Source organism: Equus quagga, chromosome 3 (genome assembly GCF_021613505.1).
Source record: "Equus quagga isolate Etosha38 chromosome 3, UCLA_HA_Equagga_1.0, whole genome shotgun sequence".
Taxonomy (NCBI): domain Eukaryota; kingdom Metazoa; phylum Chordata; class Mammalia; order Perissodactyla; family Equidae; genus Equus; species Equus quagga.
The window spans coordinates 22,023,741-22,047,820 of record NC_060269.1 but is presented as its reverse complement, the minus strand read 5'-3'; the positions used below and the strand labels follow the sequence as shown (position 1 = coordinate 22,047,820).

The following is a 24,080-nucleotide window of genomic DNA, read 5'->3' as shown; positions in this document are numbered from 1 at the left end:
AAAGAAATAAGCTATAAGTCATGAAAAGATATGGCGGAACCTTAAATGCATCTTACTAAGTGAAAGGAGTCAACCTGAAATGGCTGTATACTGTATGTTTCCAACTGTATGACATTCTGAAAAACAGGAAACTACAGAGACAGTAAAAGGATCAGTGGTTGACAGGGCTCAGAGGATAGGGTGGGATAAATAGGCAGAGCCAGGAGGATTTTTAGGGTAGTGAAACTACTGTCTGTGATACTATACTGGTGGATACATGCCATCGTACATTTTTCAGAACTCATAGAATGTACAACATGAAGAGGTGAACCTTAATGTAAACTACAGACTTTGGGTGATAATGATGTCTCAATGTAAGTTCATCAATTTTAACAAATGTACCACTCAGCTGGGAGATGTTGAGAATGGGGGACACTATGCATGTGTGGGGGCAGGTAGTATTTTGGAAATCTCTGGACCTTCATCTCAATTTTGCTATGAACCTAAACTTGATCTAAAAAAGTAAAGTCTGTAATAAAAAGAAATACATATTCCTAGAAACTACTCAAACCAACAGGATCAGAATTTATGGGAGTGTGGTCTTATAATGTACATTTGTAAGTTTTCCAGCCGATGTTTTGTGCGGGCCTTTGTTTAAGATGTACCATAGTCTTTCTTCCAAATTTTCATCTCAAACCATCATTGCTTCATTTCATAAAATTTGATATTAGAAACTTAGATAACTCACATTTTAGTTCACTCATACCTTCTGAAATACTTAAATTGTTAAAATTGCTTTTAGCAATTATCTAGGGAAACAATATAATGCATAAGTTTAATTTCTAAATCTATGATTGTGCGCCTATTTAGTTTTTAATTAACTGATTCATTAGAACTTTGTTTATTTTAGTATCAAATAAACAAGGACATTACATAATCTAAAGCCCTTCTGATGTGTAGTTTCTTAAATAAAAATCAGCCTTTCTACCCAGCAATCATATTCTATTCATGTGTTTAATATTACATATTACAAGGTTGCATTATAAATATTTTACTTGTCAGTTATGATTTTTAAAGTTTTATAAGACTTGATCATTCCCACATAAATATTTGACTCACTCCAAAATTTAAACTAATTATATTTCACTATTCACACACTGCCCATCTCATGCATTTACTCATACTGTCACCCTTTCCTGTTTCCATCCCCACATTTTCTCAAAATGTGGAAAATATTAGATTATAACCTACCTTATAATACCTGGTCAGATGTCTCTGATTCTTTTCATGATGTGAGAAGTTCAAGATAAACAAAAAGCCTAAAGCCAGCATTAACTTTTATGCTGAATCAGAATCATAAACCATCTTGAAGTGGTTTTTCTGTTTGAAATAGTTACTGGCAGCAGAGTTTCTATCAGTTTTCAACACTATTTCAACTCACTCATTTGATACAGTCAGTTAATATTATTAGCGGACAGTGTCTAAGAATGTGTCTTCAGTAATGTGATGAGAACTTAGCAGTCAATCAAAAGCAAATTTTCACCTTATGAAACAATTGTAATAAATTATTGTGAATCTATAATCAGATACAAAAGACTAGTGATAAAACGGAACTAGTCTCTAAGAATCATATTGGACACCCTAATCTATTTGACTTGCCTAATGAGCATTAGTGAAATAAAAATTAAGATTGCTTTCCAAGATTGTCTTTCTTTATGAGAAGAAAAATGAACTTATTCCAAAGTTTTCTCTTAATTGAAAAAGAAGGAGAAATGAAAACACTATATATATAGCTTTCATGAAATCAGCCAAGAATCTTTATTTTGATTATGATTGAGGAAGTATAGGGGTTTAAAATACATATTTAATTTCTTTTCTTTTTTGGATGTTAATCCAATTACTTACATACTTAACATTTTTTATATTTAAAGTTGAGCTAACAACTTTCCTAACAACTGTCTATTATATTAGCTGAGAATTTAATGCTCCTTAAGTACTACTTTCATCCTCAGAAAGTTGTTATATCAGAAATATTACTCAAATAAATTGTTAATATTTGTATTATTTAACTATATTAATATCACTGTTGAACCAAGTAATAAGCTAGCTTCTGATTGATTATACATACATAAACACAAACACACACGTATGCGTTTGTATATGTGGGGGGGGGTGTTCATACATGTGTGTATAATTGCTATTATTGCTGTTTGTACGATTCTGATTTCTCTTATCCTCAGAATTCTGTTTCCTTTTTAAATGGCTTTTATGTGAGTTTTTATTCAGTTGTTTCTCTGGGTACTAGATAGGCCTCTTTTATCTGAGTAGATGATCAATTCTGGGATTTTTTTTTAATATTCTTTTCATAGTCACCGCTCTTGTCTTTTTATTAGTTTTTTTGAGGGAGTTCACATTAGTGGAATATTGAAACTTCTTGTCCAGTCTTTAAATATCCTATCTTTCTTCACCTATTTTGTTTACTTTTGTTTCTTTATTTGTTTTAAATTTAGGGACAGTTCATTAATTTTATCTTCCAACCTTATTACTATTTTTTTTCCTGATTCTGATACTCTTAATTTCCAGGAGATCATTACTGATTTATAACAGTTCCTTTTCACAGACTTATATTTTTCCATGATTAAAGTATCTGATATTTCTGTGGATTTCAATTGCACTATTTAAACATTTTCTTTCCAGTCCCTCCCCTGTATTTGTTTTTCACAGGTAAAATATTAAAATGAGATGCTTCCTTATTTCACTTACAGGTGAGACTTGGAGAAAGTAAACGCATGTTCCAAGAGAGAAGAGAGATTACCACCAAAAAATATCAAGGTAAGTAGCAAAAAACTGTTTAGAAAGTTCACCAACATCTGGGATGAAACAGAAATTGAAAAAAGAATTATTTGGAGAGCATTTGACTATGAAGCTCTCTCCTCAAGGAGAGAAGTGATACTGGGAAGATGACACATTCATCACAAGCTCAGGGAGTCACATGCATTTCCTTGCAGGTGGAGGCATTTTGGATCAGCCCCTGCCTCAGGGCTGCAACGTTAGAGTGGAGGGTCGCTCTGGGGGATCAGTGATTGGCTGACTTCATGAATGAATGCGTGACTGAATGAAGCAGTGGACACCTACTGCGTATTTACAATGTGCTACCTACACAACTACAATTTTCAGTTAATTTCTCACTTGATTCTCATAATACAAATACAGTTTAATTTTTTTCCCACACTAAAACATCTAAAACTCACAGGTAAACATAAACCAGCAACAATGACAACAGTAAATCTGAGAACTAATAAACGGTAAAATCCTGCAAGGATTTTTCACTAACTTCAATTCAGTTACGACTGTGGAAGTAACATTTGTTGGCTGATTCATCTATACTCATCCCCAAGTTGAGTAGGTGGAAGCTCCCTGTTTGCCATATACCACTGGCGATATGCCCTTCATGCTTTATTTTAAAACATCCAGGGCTTGTTCTATTGTCCTAAATAAATTTTCTATTGTTTCTGTTTTTATGGCATGAAAGATTGAACCTTTCTCAAAACAGCAACTGGGCAGAAACTGAGGGGAGGTATAGGGTGTATCTTTTACCGTAAGTTCCACACACATGAAGTGTAAAGCTAAGTAAAGATAGGAAGAGAGAAGACACTCTAGCATATTGTAGATTGCAGTATATTTAAATAAGGCATACAGGTTCCATGCCACAGAGAGCCAAGAATAGGAGTTATATGGAGGGTCTTTGACCAGGTGAGCCGCTCCTGATGTTGGGCTATAAGGTTGAAAACAATTCACTGTATGTATAACTGTAGATTTGTTGAGTGGGTTTAACTAGAAACTATCTTAATGCAATCATTAAATAATCTGGGGGCTTTTTCTTCTCAGGTGTAAAACTGAGAGAAGAATTGATAAGGAGGGAAAATGTATAGAGAACAGATAAACAAGGGATGAACTTTCTAAAAGTTTAAACATCTGGAGAAAGACAAAAATAAACCTTTAACTGAGGCAGAGAGGTAGGAAGAAAAATACGATGCTCTATAAACTAAAGCAGAAAATGTTAAGGATTAGGGAGCGGTGAACTCTGAGCACGTAGTTGGCAGTTGTCAGCTCTTCCAGTGTTCTGAGACCAATTCCCAGTGTAGGGAGTGGGGGTTCTCCCTGCACCAACGAGCAATTATTGGACACCAGCACAGTGTCTTAGAATTCAACCCAATTCTGACACTATCTAACTGGAGATAGTGTCATATCCCGCACCTTAAGGGTTCAGTCCAATGGGACTGCCCACCACTCTACACCCAAATGACAGATGCCAGTCACAAGCCCATGTTGTTATTTGTGCTTCTGACCAACTGGCTATAAATCAGAGGTTCCCATGACCACTTCGTGGGGTTCAATTAATTTGCTAGAGTGACTCACGGAACTTAAAGAAACATTTTACTCACTAGATCACTGGTTTATTATAAAAGGATATAACTCAGCAACAGCCAAATGGAAGAGATACATAGGGCAAAGTGTGAGGAAAGTGCTCGGAGCTTCCATACCCTCTCCAGGCACGCCACTGTCTCGGCATCTCCTGGTGTTCACCGACCTGGAAGCTCTCTGAACCCAGTCTTTCCTGTTTTTTATAGAGGCTCCATTACATAGTCATGATTGATTAAATAATTGGCCATTGATGATTGATTCAACCTGCAGCCTCTCTCCCCTCCCTGGAGGTGAGCTCTAATCACAGGATCGGGTCTCCTGGCAACCAGCCTCCATCCTTAGATGCGGTCCAAAAGTCACCTCATTAACATGATGAAAACACCTTTATTGCTCTCATCACTTAAGAATTTCCGAGGATTTTAGGAGCTCAGCTCCAGAAACCGGGATGAAGACCAAATAGATATTTCTTATTATAAATTACAATATCACACAAATTATAAAGTTTTAAGAGCGGTTTTCTACAAATTTTGATGTTGTCAGTGAAAAACTGCCTGCCGTGGCAGCCACTAGCTCCATATAAGGACCTTCATGACTATGATATTTTGACAGCAGAGAGTACCCTGTCAACCCCCATCTGTTCCAGGAAACAGCTGGCCCAGGACAACTCTCCGTCCATAACATTAAACAATTCTTCTTCTTTTGAATGACCCCAAATTAATAACTTGACCCTTTGTAGCCAATCAGAGGCTGCTAAATGTACCAGGAAACCAATTAGAATGTCTCCCTTCTTCTAAAAGTCCCACTTTACTACGAACACTTGCCAATCAGAGACTGTCTCAGCTTTTCCTCGTTTTATTGCATAAAACCTACCTTCCTTTCTAACTCCTTGAACCCCTGCTGACATCTAAGTGATAGCAGATGGGTTCCCTTGTGGCAAGTTTATGAATAAACAGCCTTTGTATATGTTGTAGCAGACTTAGTTTTGTCTTTGACATAGTAAAGGGACCCATAAATTTAAAAGAGGAATAAATTTAAATACGAAATAACTAAACACAGAAATGCCAAATCAGCACAGCAGTAATCTTTAACATTTTTATAGTCTGCTATAATTAACAAACTGTCTTCACCAGGATTAAGCTTCAACACAATTCAGAGAGACAGTCATTCATTGTAAAGGATATTAAAAATTGGTTTTATATTTGATTTCTATTTTTCCAAATTCAGTAATTGTAAGCTAGAACTTGAACTCAGGCCCTCCATTACAAGATCCCTTTTTCTTGACAATTCAACATGCTGCTTATGTTATCTAACAAGGGAAGAATGAAGATACTGTTATTCAACAATGGGAAAGTTTGGAGTGAGAAATATAACGTGGTTTGGCTTCTTGAAGGAATTTAGCCTTGGCTAGGGATTTCAAAAAGTGATATTCATAGTCTAGGAAGGAATAGAAAAGAGAAATGTCTTTAGAATAATGAAATTTGAAAATAACACAGATATGTTTTGCAGACTAAATTTTTTCAGTTTTAAATTAGAAAATAAGACTAAAGTTTACCATACGTTATATTTAACCTATAGATTAAAGAATCATCAAAACACAATTTGTGACATCTAAATTTGGATAAGGTATAAGAGATGATTGCAAACACATTTGTAACCACAGGCCCCCTTAGAGTCAGTTCAAACAGACCCCATCTCTTACAAACAAAGTGCTTAAGGATTGTCTTTCAGAAAAACTGCAAAGTCACGTAGCCAGGACATGCGCAAAAGAAGAAATCATGACCTGAAGTGACCTCAGAACCAAAGATCCTCCTTCCCACGGAACCCAAAGACAGGGACACAACTAGAACTTGAAAGTATCAGAGACTTAAACAACAGAAATGTATTTCTCAATTCTGGGAGGTTAGAAGTGCTAGATCAAGATGTCAGTGGGATTGGTTTCTTCTGAGGCCACTCTCTTTGACTTGTAGATGACTTATAGTATTATCGTTTCCTACCTTTGTTAACATTTCATGGTTCAAAGTAACTATGATATTAAAATTAATATATGAGTGTAATAAAAAGTCTGACTCATCTTTAATATTCTACCACTGACTTATTTATGAGTCTAACGTGCCTTTTCTTCTTTGACCCTACATCTGCACAAGCTCTTGTTAATCTCCTCCTTTGGCTCTGATGAGAAATTTCCTGCAACTCACTAGCATACCATGGGAACTTTTCCTCAGTCAGACCCTCTACCTCTCATAAGGACCCAATCCATTCCCACTATTCAAGCCAGCTCTGCTCTTCCAGGTATCTGTTGGGTGAAGTGTAAACTTGCTCTCAATTATGTTAGTGTTTGGGGCATCATCAGTCTTAACATCTGCCCTAAAATTGACAGAATTCCATCTCACTTACGCAGAGCGACCTCAAAACATTGAGTATGTAAACAGCTTGTTCTAGAATGCGAATTTCTGCTCTTAACCCTAAGTATAAGAAAATTTAAAAAGAAACTAAAAATCCAAAAGTATATATTTCTCATTTCTAACTATACAATTGCATGATATCAGTTGAACAAAATATATAAAGAGGCAAGAGTAATTGAAGTGCAAACAAAAGTAAGATTCAGGATATTCTACTCCAGAGACTGAGGTAAAGCATTACACATTTAAAAACATCTGTATGTATTCAATAATTGTATAGAATGGCAGTTATAAATAGGTGATCAATTATATATACACATACATGTACATATGGGTATCTATATTCATGTGTATCTATAACTACGTGTATCTATATCTGTGTGTATCTATATCTATATATCCAAACTAGGACACTTACAGGAGCAAAGGAGAACTCTTTTAAAAGTTATGCTGAGACAAAGGGTATACAGCAAAACAATCCAGAAAAACTGACATGTGTGCTAATTTAGACAAATCAAAGATTCAGATTTACCCAGGATACATGTAACTTCCCCTAACTCTATACCCCATAGTCTTTTCTTCCTTTCCTTCTGTTAAATGTCAATATCCAAGCCTGCATTTATTCACTTAAAATGATTTTAAGATGCCTCCTTTCCTCTATTTTATCTCTGTCAAGAAGTGATAGTCTCTGCATGTCTAGGTCACTAGATTAAAGGAATATTTTATCTCCTACCTTAAGTCCCTCTCCCTTCAATCAACACTGTATGCTACTATCAAACTTAATCTTTTTATACTTTGTTTATCTTTGCTCTTAATAATAATTGCTCCTCATTATTTCCAGTTCCTCCATTAATCAAACTACATCGCCCTTCCCTTTCTGGTCTTAGCAATTTAAACCTCATCTGTAATTTACACTACTACACAAATTCCAGCTTCTCTATCAGACCATTGCAATTTTCACTAAATTCTCAAACATCTGATTTCCCATTCGATATAAGCTATCTGCTATACAACCTACCATTTTGGTACCTATTGTTCATTCTCCCTCTCTTCCCTTCCTCCTTCTTTACTTCCCTCATATATGTTAATCTCATCTCCCTAGTCTCAACTTTTAATAAATTTTTTAAATTTATTTATTCTTTCAGCTGAGGCTCAAAATACACCAAAGAAACTTGTTTCATTGGAAAAAAAATACAGACACAGAAGAATAATGATAAAAAGGTAATGGCTGATGTTTAAGGAACACTGAATATGCATAAGACTCTACTAAGACATTTATAGGTATTATGTCATTGAGTTCACTCAAAATCCCATGGGGCAGTTCCTGTGATCATCTTCCTTTTATCAGTGATAAATTTGAAGCTTAAGGAAAGTAAGCATTACCCTCCAAGATCACTCAGAGCAAGCGATGCTACTCAAACTCTGTTAACACTTGGCTTCAAAGTCCGTGCTGATTAAAATCTGCAACAGGCTTGAGGATTACGTCAGTTAAGCCACATGTGAAGCATATGATAGGGGAATGGCAGCAAGTACATTTGTTTTTTTATGTTTTGACTGTTTTTTTCAAAATTGATTTAGTTGAATCTCAATCCAAATATTATTTGACCAGACAGATGTCAAATCTGAGTGTTGTTTTATATATTAAGCTATCTAGCCTTCTTATAGACTTAGTTTCAAAATATATTTAGTGTTTCTAAATTCCATTTTCTGTCATATTCTAATAAAATTTAGTAACTAGCCACATATATGTTATCATTGTAATATAAGCGACTTTACACTGAGGTCCAAGTTTAAGGACTATTGTGGTACAAAATCACATTCTATTATCCACTATCATTAATTATATTTTGAACGCATAGTGTTAAACAAGTAGGGAAGTAATATTGGAGATCAGCAATATTTTACCAATTTTAAGTGTATCGATTATGCCAAGGATAGCTACAGAAGATGAAAAACATTGAACTAATACTACAAGCATAGGGTTTAACCACAATATAAACAATAATGTACCCAGAAAACCCACGTTTCCTAAACTCATATAATCAATGTACCTTCAGAAACATTGTCTCTTTGGCTACCAGCCGCTTACTTCAATATTTGTTTGTTTGTTTTGATCTAATATTTTGTGGAATTTCTTTTTTGAAACATCTGATAAGAAATTGGTTGTGGTTTAAAATTAGACCGATTACTCTTCCTGAAAGAACACACCTTTTTTGATACTTTGGCTAACTATACAATCATCTGAGTAATTTAACTTTTAAAAAGCTGCAAATTATTTGTCTGTAGATAAATTAAAAAGATCACCTTATCCTTTGCATTGCTAAGAATTTTAATGCATATTTATTATTACAATCTGTAGTCCCTCATGCATTATCTAACTTCATTAGTGATAATAGGTAAATTGATACTCAGGACACTTTCTTTCATTCCACTTCCATGCTGGCATGGAGGAAATAAAATCAGCTTATAATCAGATAAATATTATGGAATACACTGTCCTTTGTTTTAGACTTTGAGGTCCCTTTCCAGCTTCTTTTCTGTACTGAAATGCAATACCATTACTGACACATTTTTTAAAAGAGCATTTCAAACAACAGCCTAATCAGAAAAGAATATTTTATGTTTTCAGAAAAATCATTAAAATGTGCATATATTTTGAGTTTTTGTCTCTTGTTTCTTATATAAAATATAATTAACATTTAGAATTATTTACTAAAATTCAGGCAATTTGTAATTTTGCAATTTTACTGACCAGGTCCTGCTTAAGAGAGAAATAGCTTTAAAATTATACTACCTATTGAAATAATGGAGCTCAATGGTGATTCGAGAGACAAATAGCAACGACAAAACAGAAACAAATAAAGCCCTAGGTTTAAATCTGCAGCCTATTCAAGCAGAGTGTTCAAAGAAGAAATAACTAATTAGGAAAGAGCAAATATATAAGGATAGAAATTTTAAAAATAGACAATCACCATATCCATAATTTTATTAAGCTCCATTAAAATAACAAGGAAAGATAAAATTATACTGCTTTCAATTTTTATATATAATTTAAGATGATTTAGAAAATTTGTTGCAAAAGAATTAACGTAATTCTTACAAGAAAATCTTGGAGGGTACCTGTATAATTTCGGAATAAGAAAGTAATCGTTAGACATTAAAAAGTATATGTGTTAGTATACACAAATACAAACAGAGCTTAAGTAATTCCAGTAATATAAATGCAATTTTGATTAAAAATTATAAAGCATATGATAAAGAGTTAAACATAATATATAAAGAATACTAATAAGCTTATTTAAAAATACTGTAGGCAATAGGTAACGGTTGGCACTTCGTAATGAGGCAAATGCACAGCAGATATGTAAAAAGATTCAAATTTTCATTTTACTGTTGAAATGCTAATTTTACAGGTGTTTACAAAGCTATGACTATCTATTAAATTGAAAAATGTCATATATCTTTCACTCAAGCAAATTCAACCACATAAAAATAAGTGAGCCCACTTTTATACATATTTATATATTCATATAGGTATTCATATATATTTATATACGTACATATATACAATAATAATACACATATGTACATATATTTGAATGTATATATGCCTGTTTACTGCAGAATTGTTCATAGTGGCAAATAAGGGAATTGTTTATCAATTGGCCGATTCATACCATGAATACTATGTAGCCTTTAAAGAATGAAGTAAAGCTCCACAAGTTGGTACACAGATGTATTTCCAGATGGTATTGTAGAGTGTAAAAAATGACATGCAAAGTAGTATTTATATATAATTCCTTTTTGCCAATAAATGACCAAGAAATGTATGTGTATGTGTGTGTGTGTGTGTGTGTAATTTTAAGAACATAGAGAAAAATACAGCAGTCCTCATAAAGGGATAGTAACATGAATTTTCTGAGTGTGTCTGGTGTGTTAAGGTATTGGAACAGGAAAAAATAGAAGGACTAATACAAACCTGGTATTGAAATATTATTGTTATATGAATATGTTTATCATTTCATATAAACTATATACATGTGTTCATTTCATGCTTAAAGAAATACAAAATAACAAAACCAATGTATTTCAAACAAATTGTCAACATTGCACTTGACGATAATTCATGAAAATCATTTTTCTAAAATCAGGAAATAAAGATGCCATCTAAGACTTGTATTACTTAATATCATCTGAATAGTCTATTCCATGGTTTTTCAATATCAGCACTATTGACATTTTGAATCAGACAATTCTCTGTTATTGGACTGTCTTGTGCATTATAGGACGTATAGCAACCTCCTTGGCCTCTCTCCAGTGGAAAACAGTAGCATCCCCCAGTTGTGACAGCCAAAAATGTTACCAACTTTGCCACATTTCCCCTGGTGTAGATTTGTCCCTGTAGAGAATCACTCGTGTACAACAAACCAAGTGTTAAGTAAAAATAAGAGTTGAGGTTTACCAGAAGATAAAAAATGTTCCTTTGCAGAATATTAGTGTTGTATGTGGAGAAAACTTGATCAAATAATGAAATATAAGAGCTTTTAGTAGTGCAGATACAGAATAAATAATCAATAATTGGTATTTTCACATTACATTAAAAAGCAGGGAGGAAAATATAATGGGGAGAAGAGCCATCTACCAATAACTTAAAAGAACAAAAAGTGTTGAATGTAGACCTGATGACGTGATTAGAAATGAAATATAGAGGAAGGGATAGCTGTATTAGTAGGAAGACCCTTGAGTGCTGCCCTGATCCCTTCCGCAGTCTAACTGTATAAATGGCATCAATCCACACCTGTGGCCTCTCTGATGTGGGCTGAACTGAGCACCAGCATCCGGGCACAACACCATGAGAGAGTATGGAAGCAGGAGGTAAGAGCTTATTGAGATATAAAGTACACACCATAAAATTCACCCTGTAAAGTGTATAAGTCAATGGTTTCTAGTATATTTATGTTTATACATCCATCCTCTTAATCTAATATTATCACATTTCATCATCCCAAAAAGAAATCTTGTATATTTTAGCAGACACTCCCAATCCACTGCTCTCTCCTGCTTTCCTACCGCTAGCCCGAGACCACCATTAATCTACTTCCTCTATAGATTTTCTTATTCTTAACATTTCGTATAAATTGTCTCATAAAGTATGTAACTAACTTCTTTCGATTAGCATAATGATTTTAGGATTATCTGTGTTGTAACATATATCAGTACTTCATTCTTTTCTATCGCCAAATAATATTCTATCATATGGATATACCACATATTGCTTATCCATTCATTTGTAGTAGACATTTGGCTGTTTTCCACCTTTGGGCTATTATGCATAATGCTGTCATGAATACTCATGGAAGGTTTTTGTGTGGATACATGTTTCATTTCTCTTGTGTACATACTTAGATGTAGATTGCTGGGTAATATGGTACCACTATGCTGAATATTTTGAATAACTGCCAATCTGTTTTCCAAAGCGATTGCATCACTTTACATCCCAACCAGTAATGTATAAGGGTTCCAATTTCTCCATATCCTAGACAACACTTGTTATTATCTGTCTTTTTGATAATGGTCATTCTGATGGGCTCTCCCTCAGATCTGGTGGGATTCCGTAAAGTGGAATCTCCTCGTGGCTTTGATTTATGCTTCCTTAATGGTAATGATGTTAAGCATCTTTTCATGTAGTTTTTACCAACTGTATATATATTTTTGAGACATATATATTAGATTATTTGCTCATTTTCCAAATTGAGTTGTTTGTCTTCTTCTTCTTGAGTTTTAATAGTTCTTTATATACTCTGGATACAAACGCCTCATTAGATATGTGATTTTCAAAATTGTTTCCTTGTCTTTGGATTGTCTTCTCTTGATGTTCTTTGGAGCACAAAAGTTGTTTGTTTTTGCTTTTGATTAAATCTAAATGATTAATTTTCTATTTTACTGCATGTACTTTTGGCATCATACCTAAGAAATCGTAACCTAACCCAAGTTCTCAGAGATTTACTTTATTGTTTGAACAAGAGTTTTGTATCTTTAGTTTTTATGTTTAGGTCTACAATTCAGTTTAAGCTAATTTTTGTGTATGACGTGAGGTAGTTGTACATATTCATTCTTTTGTATGTGGATATCCAGTTGTCCCAGGAAAATTTGTATAAAAGGCTTTTCTTTACCCATGGAATTGTTTTTGCCCTTATTTTAAAAATCAGTTGAGAGCTGACTCAGTGGTGTAGTGGTTAAGGTCGTGTACTCTGCTTCAGCAGCCCGGGGTTTATGGGTTTGGATCCCAGGCATGGACCTACACACTATTCATCAAGCCATGCTGTGGCAGGGTCCCACATATAAAATGGACTAATATCTGTAAAGGTGTTAGCTTAGGGACAATTTTCCTCAAGCAAAAAGAGGAAGATTGGCAAAATATTAGCTCAGGGCCCAACTTCCTCACACACACACACACAAATCAATTGATCCTAGAGTTTAGGGTTTATTTCTGGACCCCTAAATTTATCCCAATGATCTATATGTCTATCCTTGTGCCAGTACCAGACTGCTGTGATTGCGGTAGCTGGATAGTAAGTTTTGATATCAGGAAGTGAGACCCTCACACACACAACTCTATTCTTATTTTTCAAGAATATTTTGCCTATTCTGGGTTACTTGATTTTCCACATTATTTTAAGGGTCAGCTTGTTAATTTCCACAAAAAAATCCAGCTAAAACTTTGAAAGAAATTCTGCTGAATCCATGGATCGATATGGGAATTATGGTCATTTTAAGGATAATAAGTGTTCTGATCCATAAACAATAGGGAATTTTTTATTATTTAGATCTTCCTTAGTTTCTGTCTATAAAGTTTTAAAATTTTCAGAGTACAAGTTTTACACTTATTTTGTTGAATGTGCTCCTAAATACTTCATTATTTTAAAGCTATTGATAGAATTGTTCTCCTGATTTTATTTTCAGATTGTTTATTGTATAGAAATACAATTATTTTTTGCACATTGTTCTTCTATTTTGTAACATTACCAATTTTATTAGTTTTAATAGTGGATTTCTTAGAATTTTCTATCCACAAATAGAGGCAGTATTGCTATCCATTTTGTATTTGCTTCTTTGAGAATAAACCCTAAAGAAGAGAAACTTGCACTCCATCTATTTGTTCCTGTGACACTACAAACTAGGTCAAGCTCTGTATTCTGCCATAAGTCTTTTGGGAATAATTATATATATATGTGTACATTACATATATATATATATTAACCTATATAGACAATAGTAATAATACTTTATGGAGAAACATAATTGAAGACTAAAAAAAAAAAAAATAGATCAGAGTGATGCTCCAGGATGAGAAAAACATTTTCCCCAAAATGCCAAATTTGATCAAGAGATTTCTAAGTTAAACACCTTCTAATTTTGAAAAATGTGGTATTTTAAATCTATAATGAATAGAGTAATGCTTACAGATAGTATTACTCTAAACAGCTAATAACCATCATTTGGAAGAAAATATAGTATCTGTATTTTATACCATAACCAAAGTGAATCCCATGTGTAAAAGATTATTAAACAACTTTGATGGAATGTACGTGGCTAGTTTTCATTTATACATAGGAGAATTTCACTGTATAAGCACAAAATGAAGAAAGTAACTAGTTGTAAAAAACAATGAAAAGAAGTAGAAAGAAAATTAAGAAAAATATTTGCAAAACATATGAGTGACAGAGTGTTGGGGTGGTCAGAATCTTATGTGGCCTCCTAAGGTTTTTTGCCTAATCCTTAGGAGGGTGAATATTATGAGACATAATGCATCAATTAGGGCTTTTGCAGATGTAATTAAGCTTATTAATCACTTAAATTTGAGTTAATCCGAAAAGAGATTAACCAGGCGGTTCTAATCTAATCACGTCAGCTTTTAAAAATCAGTAAGATTTCTACAGCTGGTCATAATTGGGTAAGTCAGAGACACTGGAAGAACAAGAAAGATTTAAATGTTGATGTTGGTTTAAATATGGAGGAGTCCATGATGAAAACTGTGGGCAGCCTCAGGAAGCTGAGAGCAATGCCCAGGTGACAGATAGAAATGAAATGGGCACTTCACTTCTGCAACCACAAGGAATTGAATGAGCTGGGAAGGGACTGATCCCCATTGCCTCCAGATAAGGGCCCAGAATGGCTGAAATCTTCATCTTGGTCTTCTGAGACTTGAATTAGAGAACCTAGTCAAGCCTGCCCAGATTTCAAACTACAGAACTGTGAAATTACAAATGTGCATTGTTTTAATCTCCTAAATTTGTGGGATGTTTTAATGCAGCAATTAAAAATAATAAAATGCTGAGTACATTACTATAAGTAGTCAAAGGCAAGCAAGGCACCACTCATGCAATACTTTGCTTAGAAATCTCATCAGCCAAATATCCAATGTTATTGCTCACAAATCTTTCCTTCCACCACCACTAGACCACAGTTCAGTCAAGTTCTTTGCCACTTGTAACAAGGATCGTCTTTCCTCTACTTTCCAATAACATGTTCCACTTTTCCATCTGAGACCTCATCAGAGTCATCCTTAACATCCACGTTTCTATCACGCATCTCAAAACTCTCCCAGCCTCAACCTATTAACCAGTTCCAAAGCCACTTCTACATGTTTAGGTATTTGTTACCGCAGCACTCCACTCTTGGTACCAAAATCTGTCTTAGTCAGCTCAGGCTGCCATAACAAATACGTCGAGTAGGTGGTTTAAGCACAGAAATTTACCTTTTCTGAAGGCTGGAAGTCTGAGATCAGGGTGCCAGCATGGCTAAGTTCTGAAGGGAGCCCTCTGATTGGCTTGTGGAGGCTGCCTTCTTACTGTGTCCTAACACGGTGGAGAGAGAGAGAGAGAACAAGCTCACTGGTGTTTCTCATTAGAAGGGCACTAATCCCACCACGAAGGCTCCACGCTCATGACTTCATCTAAACCTAGTTATCTCCCAAAGGCCCCATCTCCAGCTACCATCACATTGGGGTTAGGGCTTCAACACACGAGTTATGAGGTGATATACAATTCAGTTCATAGTACTTGACATGACAATATCGTCCCCCAAATGACTTAATTCCTTATCAAGTTGCTTAATCTTTTCCCTTTTTTTCTATCTCATATTTTATTTTCCCTTCTGTTCCCTAGATTGTATTTTGTTTTATGCATCTCTGATTACAAGCTTTTTTCTTCACTTGTTTTCTTGGTGATAGCATGTTGGGAGGAAGATGCAGAAAATGCATGCATGTGTCCTCCCTAGTCAGAAGATGTCAATTTAAATCAATGAATAAATAATGTCCTAGATTACTTGAGGGCTGCACAATGTGGAAACATATCCATACTATCTGGCAGTCATAATTGAGTGAGGGAGATACATACAAAAAATAAGCCACTCAAGGGAAATTATTGTGCATGCTACAGAAAAGATATGAAAAAATTGCTATGGGAGCATAGAGAAAGGAAAAAATAATAACGAAAGAGAGAAACAGAAAAAAAGTAATATGTGAAGTGAGCCTTGAAATACTCTGTTGAAAGAGAATTCTGCATCCTTTCTTCCTCAATCTCTATGCCTCCCTTTTTCCTCAGTGTATAGCTCCCTTTTCTCTCCATGAACTCTTAGCGTCTTTATCCTGTTTCCCTCTGCTTCTAGCTCTGACTGTTATTCGGGCACGGTCCACTCCTGTCCTGGCATTTTTGCCTGACACACACATCTCTAGGGGCCTATGGAGGCAAGGATTGAAATCTTCCTTGGAAGCAAGAGGGAGTTCAGCCTGGGACAAGCTAATAAGAGAACGGGCCAGGAATGAGCCCCCAGCCTGGGCTAGAGGAAGTATGCCTTGGTTTTTATGCAAAAATAGAGTTTATCAGTCCTCCTGGTGGTGTTTCCCTCAGGGGTGTGGCCGACTGTAAGTGAAGTGTCTGAATCCAGAATCCTCAGGAGCTACATTTTAAAATTAAAGAGCAGGAAACACAGAAACTGATTCTCCTTGGGAAATCACTTTCTGCATTGTCTGTTTTAATTTCCTCATTATATCTGTTATATAATTGACTTTTCCTCACTTTACATTTCTATGAAAAAAGAAAATTACAGTAAAATTATAGAAAAAGACAGATATTCTAAAACAATTTTTGAATTAAAATACAATATAGATTTTCTTCTCAAAGAATACTATTGTGCTCCAACACACTTCAACAACCACAACACAATATTACAGGCTATTTGGAACTCTGAGAAGTTTCATGAAATGTAAGAGAGAAATGTGTGAATTTGAAGTAAAAGTGATGACAGCATAATCAGATGATCTGCGAGGCCTGTGTAAGTTTGCTCCAGTTATGCCTACAAGAAAATATGTGAAGGACAGAAGTTTAGAGAAAAAATATATCTAACACCTGATAGGAATCATTAATATGTCAACTTCACAATGCAAAGAACAATAAAAGTCTGTCATAACAATTTCTGGTTTTTAAACCTGGTTTTATCAATCTAAAAATATATGTATATCCACTATTCGATAGGTACTATGACGCATCTAATTTTATAAGAAAATATACTGGCTACCCATGAGATTAAGAATATTAAAATATTTTCAACTTAGCTATATCACTTAAGGAATTAAAGGATGAAGTAAATTACTGCTAACTGCCAAAGAGCATCCCTTCTTTGCTCTGTTAGTATTCTAACCCCCGCAAGGAGCTTTTTGTTAGTCATTGTTATGAGATTCATCTTTTGCAATTGGATTGCTGCTAATGAACTCATTCCTGTTTCAAGAATCCTTTTTATACTTATTTGTGAAAAATGGATTGTGCATTTCCTTTCTGTTTTCCTGAAATCAGGGGAGTATTAAATTAATGGCTACTTATAACAAGATAATAAATTAGCAGTGCTGATAAAATTACATGCATATTAATTTTGGAGATTCAAAGTACATGCTTCAAGGGTATCTCATATAGGTAAAAAATGAGCTAGCATATATTAAACACCTGCTAAATTATATTATAGCAATTACTGCATTAAGGTAATAATTTTAAGCATGTATAAAAAAAGAAAACATAAGGTTTCTTTTATCAGTGGCCTTTAACACAGAAATCATATTTTAAATATAATATGTCTAAATTTGATTCTAAAAATAATAATAGTGGGGCTGGCCCAGTGGCGCAGCAGTTAAGTTTGCACGTTCTGCTTCTGGCGGCCCGGAGTTCGCCTGTTCGGATCTCGGATGCAGACATGGCACCCTTTGGCAAAAGCCATGCTGTGGTAGGCATCCCACGTATAAAGTAGAGGAAGACGGGCACGATGTTAGCTCAGGGCCAGACTTCCTCAGCAAAAAGAGGAGGATGGCAGTAGTTAGCTCAGAGCTCATCTTCCCCACAAAAAATAAATAAAAAAAATTAAATAAAAATAATAATAGTGTGAAATGTATGTCATCACATATTAAATGTTCTAATACCTATGACATGAAAAATTTAAAAAACAAATTATATCATAAAATTTATTGTTGGTTTTAACATTGCATTGAATCAAAATACTTTAATACTGAGAAAGAAAGTCTTCCACTTTTCTTAATTATGTAGGCAATTAAAAATTTTTGCCTGGGGGCCAGCCCACTGACATAGTGGTTAAGTTTGTGCATTCCACCTCGATGGCCCAAGTCCACAGGTTTGGATCCCTGGTGCAGACCTACACACCACTCATCAAGCCGTGCTGTGGTGGCATCCCACATACAAAACAGAGGAAGATTGGCACAGATATTATCTCAGTGACAATCTTCCTCAAGCAAAAAGAGGAAGATTAGCAATAGATGTTAGCCAAAAAGTTTTGCCTGTTCTTAAGTAGTCAAAAGTTGATGGATTGTAAGATTAATAAAAATGGACCAGCACATGTATTATATGGTGATCCTTCTCCATTTGCTGATACTTTTGGCGGTATACAGAAAAAAGTTCGCTTGTGCCGACAAGATTACAATAGAAACAAATTTAGAAACAGGCGCACATTTTCATCTTTCTCAGGGAACTATTCTAACTTCATCATGTGTTTTTAAGAGAATGTTGTTTGTTTGTTTTTAGAAAGAATTACTCTATCCTTAAAAAATCTATAGTTGAAAAAGCAACAAGGTATAAAAAATATAAATAAATAAGTAAAATTTGAGCAGGACATATGAAGTGGTATTTCTAATTTATTATTCATGAAGTTGTTTTGCCAAGGAATTGCAAATAATTCTAATCAGAGGATTGATTCCCATCTCTGATATTCTGTTTCTTAGTTAATATTCCCCTAAATACTTCCAATCTGATTCAGAGTGTACACCAGTTCTACATCAAGGCTGAAGATAATCTTGCATTGCCATCCAATTTCTGACTAATTCAATTGGTTATTTAGTCAGCAGTTATTTATTTAGTGCTGACTACATATCAGGAATCTTCTAAACACTGGAGATACAACAGTGAGCAGAACAAATGTCCTGCTTCACTGGGCCTCCATTCCAGCAGGAGGGGACAGTGAATGGGAGGTGATAAGTGCCACAAAGAAAATAAGACAGGGCTCAATGACCAAAATGGTGATGTATGAGATCCCAGCCTCTCTGTGCTCCCACAAAGATCAACAATTAGACAGCCATCCATGAACAAAAACAGCTCTGCGAGAGCTCTAGAAGCCACTTAAGAAATTTTAGCAACACAGTGGAACAAAAAAATGAGAATAATTGAACAAGAAGAGAAGGAAGATAGTTTCATTTTGTCTGCATCATCCCATTCCCCAAGCTGGCATTTCTCAGTGCCAAGAGGAAACTTCCCAGCTAGAAAGTGACTTCATCTCCAGTAAAGGAAATGTGGGTGAGCAACCAACTTCTCTAGCCTTTTAGGACACTACACAAAGGTCCACTTCAGTTTCACCCCACCCAGATTGGCAAAGTTGAGATACATAGAGGCAGCTAGAAACAAGGGAAAAAAGCAGGGGTTATTTATAGCAGCCCTGTAACAGGAGCAATTTTGGTTCACAGAGACCTGTTCTACAGACAAACTCAGCAGATTTTTGCACTAAAGAAGGAACCCACAGCCAGAACAGTTGCATGGACTCCCTGAAGACTTCGTCAACATTCATCCCACAGATATTGTTGTTGGCAGACTTATGGTACACCATCAAGATAATTCATGCATCTTTGAAGTCCCACAAGGAGAAGCAAAGGAGAAAAGGGTAGGGAGCTTATTTAAATAAATAATACCTGAAAATATCCCAAACATGAGGAGAGATTTGAGCAGCCAACTTCATGAAGCTAATGGGTCACCTCAAAAATTTCAGTCCAGAATGATCTTCTCCAACACGTAATAATAAAATTGCATGATAACCAACAGAAAGAGAGAATTTAAAAAGCAACAAGAAAAAATATTTCTCTCATACTAGGGAAACTCCATAAGGCTATGAGCAGATTTCTCAACAGAGACCTTGCAAGCTAGTAGAGAATGGCATGAAATATTCAAAATGCTGAAAGAAAGAAACTGCCAACAAAGAATAATTTACCCAGCAAAGTTGTCCTTCAGAAATGAACATGAGCTAAAGACTTTCCCTAATAAACAAAAGCTGAGGGAACTAGTCAAACTAAACCTACTTTACAAGAAATGCTGAAAGGAGTTCTTCAAGCTTAAATGAAAGGATGCTAATTACTAGCATGAAAATATATGAAATTACACAAGACACTGTTAAAGGTAAGCATATAGTCAGATTCAGAATACACTAATACTTTAATATGGTGATGTGTTAACAACTTAATCCTAATATAAGGTTAAAAGACACAAGTAGTATAAATAGCTATAGCTACATCAATTTGTTACTAGATACACAATATAAAAAGATGATGTAAATAGTGACATCAAAAGCATAAAAGGGAAAAGTAAAAAGGTAAACTTTTTATATGCTTTTGAAATTACCAGCATAAAACACACTGTTATATATATAACACGTTTTATGTAATCCTTATGGTAACCACAAAGCAAAACCTACAGTAGATTCATTTAAGATAAGAAGGGAATCAGAGCATACTGCTATGGAAAATCATCAATTCACAAAGGAAGATAGCAAGAGAAGAAGAAAGGAGCAAGGGGACAACAAAAAATCTAGAAAAAATAAATGAGATGGTATTAATAAGTCCTTATCTATCAATAATCACTCTAAATGTAAATGGAGTGAATTCTCTTATCAAAAGACATTGAGTGGCTGGATGGATAAAAAAAATTGAGACCCAACTATATGCTACTTATAAGAGACTCTCTTCAACTTTAAAGGCACATATAAGCACAGAGTAAAATGATGGAAAAAGATATTCCATGCAAGAGAAAATCAAAAGAGAGCAGAGATAGCTATACTTATATGAGACAAAATAGATTTCAAGCCAAAAAAGGTAATGACAGACAAGGATGGTCATTGTTCAATGTTAAGGGGATCAACTCATCAAGAAGGTACCACAAACATAAATATATACACATCCAACAGCAGAACACCTAAATATATTAAGCAAATAAAGATCTGAAGGGCGAAATAGACAACAATACAATAACATTAAGGGACTTCAAAACCCAGCTTTCAACAATGGATAGATCATCCAGACAGAAAATCAACAAGGAAATTTTAGACTTGACCTACACTTTAGACCAAATGGACCTAACAGATGTATACAAAACATTCCATCCAGAGCAGCAGACTGCACCTTCTTCTCAAGCACACATAGGACATTATCTAGCATAGATCATGTGATAGGTCACAAGACAAATCTTAGCAAATTTAAGAAGAATGAAATCACACTAAATATCTTTTCCAACCACAATGGCATTGGAGGGAATCAAAATTGACCACCTCAAAGTGGATCTCTTTGGCTTGATTATTTTTAAGAACAAAAGACTCTGAAAGAAATTTTGACCTTCCCTCTAACTGCCTAAAAGAATTTAAGCTAAAAGACCTGTCCCTAGGACAGGCCATCACCATAGATAAATCTGGGTAAGCCTAGGTTGGGAGGATCCTTGCTGGTGCCCACTCTAATCCAAGTTCTGTTTACCAAACATTTGTTTTTCCATTTCCATGTGAATTGCTTTCCTCCCCTTTGAAGTCCCAAACTACTACGCCCAAGGTCCTTCTTTGTAAACTACCAAAGGGTTGGATTTTAAAGAAGAAATCGAAAGGAAAATAAAAAAAAAAATCTTGAATTAAATGAAAGTGAAAGCACAAAATATCAAAACCCATAAGATGGTGTGAAAGCAGTTCTAAGAGGGAAGTTTGGATTGATAAATGTCTATATTAAGGAAAAGAAAGATCTCAAATAAACAACCTAACTTTATGTCTCAAGTCACAAAAGAAAGAACTTACTAAGCCCAAACTTAACAGTAGGAAAAAATAACAAAGATCAGAGTAGAAATACATGAAACAGAGACTTGAAAAACAGAAGAAGATTGACAAAACTAAGAGCTGGGTTTTTTGAAAGATCAACAAAATTGAAAAACTTAGCTGGACTAAGAAAAAAAAAGAGAGGACTCAAATAAATAAAATCAGAAAGGAAAGAAAAGACATTACAACTGATACCACAGAAATATAAAGGATCATAAGCGACAACTATGAATAATTATACCTCAACAAGTTAGATAACCTAAAAGAAATGGATAAATTCCTAGACACATACAAACTATCAAGAATGAATCATGAAGAAATAGAAAATCTGAGTAGATCGATAACAAGTAAGGAGATTAGATCAGTAATCAAATAACTCCCAACAAAGAAAGGTCCAGGATCAGACGGCTTCACCAGTGAATTCTACCAAACATTCGGAGAAGAATAAATACCAATCTTTCTCAAACTATTGTGTGAGAAAGGAAGTTCACAGTATCAGATGGAATTACAAAAACTAAAAAGCAGTAAGTTAAAGTATATTGCTGTAGTATTCTTACTTTTTACATGAAGTTACATAAAATTCTTTCATGAAAGATGGTGTTAAGTTGCAGATTTGAACCCTAGAGCATATACATGAACACACACACACACACACACACACACACACACCTTTGGCTGATGATGAGGATTTTAGGCTGGTTACTTTTAAAACTGCAGATGAGAAGCAGGCTCCAAGGAGCAGAGTTTGCTTACCCTTTGTTGGGAGGCATTCACATTTGTGGGGGAAACCCCCATCTGTGGGGATGCCTCCCTCTCTGTGCCAGGAAGAATGGAGATGACCTTGTCTCTAGAAACTCTTAATCAATGCCAAAGGCAAGAACTTAAATTGGTTACTGTCTGGCAACCTCATGTAACTGATTTAGGGTGGTGGCTTCTGGCCCTTGCTTAATCCGATTTGATTCTTATCTAAAAGTTGTGGGACCACCCAATGGCCAGACCCCACCTGCACTGATACCATTTTAACTTTTTTATGTGTTCTTTCCTTTGTCTTGTAAAGGCATGGCTCACATACCTATGCCTTAAATTTAGCCTTACTCTCCACCCATGTTTGCAGCAGTAGCAGGGGCAGCAGCAGCGGCTCCTCCTGCCCGTAGGTCCTGTCCCCACGCAGCAGCCTGACTGCCCATGGGTCCTGTCCCCATGCTATTCCACACTATTCTCTAAATAAAAGAGCACTACTGCCAGATCTTGAGAGTCCAAGAAATCTTTCTTTCGACTCTTCAGCTCACCGACCCGGCATCAGCTGAGAAACCAATAAAAGAGATCAAATATAATACTAAGGAATACCAGATTAATCCAAAATATGAAGGAAATAAAAGGGAAAAAAGGCACTAAAAAACAGAGGGGTCGAACATAAAATAAAGAGGAAGATAGTAGATCTAAACCAAACCATGTATAAACAACTACATTAAATATAAATAGAATCATATCAGAATTAAAAGGAACAGTTTGTCAGACTGCATTACAAACAAGAGGAGGAAATGTGTTGATTATGAGATGCTCTATAAACATTAAAAAAAGGGACATTAATAGTAATAGGATGGAAAAATATGTACTCTGCAAATATTAATCATGCAAAAACCAAATGGCTATATTAAAATAGAAATGTAGACATCAAAACAAGGAGATCTAAAACAGGTATTGAAGGTCGTTTGATAAATAAAATAGTTGATTACTCATGAAGACCTACCCAGCAAATTAATTTGCCCCAATACAGAGATTCTGAATATCTAAAGTGAAATTTGAAAGAACTAAAGAGAGAAATAAAGAAATCCACAATTGTAGTTAAAAATTTTAATATCCTTCTCTCTATACTTGATAGAATTATAC

General features: G+C 34.9%; 1 pseudogene; it reads left to right on the top strand.

Annotated features, from left to right (window-relative positions):
• Positions 1 to 24,080, top strand: part of LOC124237283 (polyadenylate-binding protein 4-like) — a 61,955-nt pseudogene that overhangs the window by 21,602 nt on the left and 16,273 nt on the right.